Here is a 1,205-nt window from a genome sequence, read left to right as displayed (position 1 = left end):
CAACCGCTATCAATCTATCTATTTGTCTGTCACAGTCTGTGTGTGTGTTTGGGGCTGTTGATGATGACGTGATTGATAGATGGATGGATGGATGGATGATGAAAGGGGGATCACAAGTTGTGTGGCACAAAGCCTCTCTGGAGGGGTTTTATAGTTTTCCAATAAGCTTTACTGTACTCGTTTTTTGTCGTTGTGCATTTTCCCCGTTGTTTCCTCTGTGTTCAATAGTAGCAGCAGCAGCAGCGGATGCGAGGTCGATGATAAACAGTGAAAGCAAAAATTTGATTTTTTTGAAATGTTGAACAATGACATGGCTGGCTCTTCTCTCAGTCACGGCCTCGTTAGAATCGTTAGAATCGATTATTGTCAGTGGCCAGTGCACCACTCATTCTTCCAGTAGTACTGTAGTGGTTCAATATTTGGATAAAATGTGATAAGATTTTACAAAAAAGGTGTTGGAATGTTTATTTAGTTTTTATAATAATTTTAATATAATCTAACTCAAATATTTAACCACAGAAGTTTAGATTAAGTTTTTAACTTTATTTTTGCCTTTTACATCACCTTAATCTGATATGTAGTTCTTGAGATAAATGTACCTAGAGAATCATAACAAGCCCCATTGAAACACATGCTTTGTGGATGGCGCAGGAAAGCCCACTTTTCAGTAAATCGAGTGTAGTTTTAAACATCGATATCTCATGATCTACATCAGCTATCGGGATTCGGTTTTCACGTAAATGCTCCGGAAAATGTCTTCTACCTACTCCCAAAGTAAAAAACCCAAAAAATGAACAATAAGTCGACTCATTACAGCGCTAACACAAAAAGTATACTGTTTCTTAAATCGACCATATCTCGGGAACCACTTGGAATTTTGGGATTCTGCTTTCACCAAAATGTTCCGGAGGGCTTCCTCTACCGGAAACAGAGTCAAAAAAGGGTAAAAAGAGGGCGTAAAGTGGGTCGAACACTTGACCTTTGGATTAGAAGTCCAACGCGCTATCCACTGCGCCACACGCCCTGAATGCTACTAGTGTAGTAGCCTCAGTTGTGCCTTTAACTGCAGTCGGCAAAGCTGACTTGACTGGTTTTGCGTCTGAAAAGAACGGGCGCGCACTGTGTGTTATTACACCACTACCCACACACACATACGCACACACACACCACTTACCCGACTGACCGCGGACACTGTGTCAGCTAGG

General features: G+C 41.2%; 1 non-coding gene across 1 annotated transcript; it reads right to left on the bottom strand.

The window, feature by feature from the left end:
• Positions 1-951: 951 nt before the first annotated feature.
• Positions 952-1,024, bottom strand: TRNAR-UCU (transfer RNA arginine (anticodon UCU)). The gene has a single exon. It is a non-coding gene; the product is annotated as a tRNA-Arg (tRNA).
• Between the last annotated feature and the right edge of the window lie 181 nt (positions 1,025-1,205).

This window comes from Rhagoletis zephyria, unplaced genomic scaffold (genome assembly GCF_001687245.7).
Source record: "Rhagoletis zephyria isolate East Lansing unplaced genomic scaffold, Rhagoletis_zephyria_1.1 Rzeph_scaffold_62237, whole genome shotgun sequence".
In the NCBI taxonomy this organism is placed as follows: domain Eukaryota; kingdom Metazoa; phylum Arthropoda; class Insecta; order Diptera; family Tephritidae; genus Rhagoletis; species Rhagoletis zephyria.
Note: the sequence above shows the minus strand (reverse complement) of the source record. Positions and strands in the feature narration are given on the sequence as shown.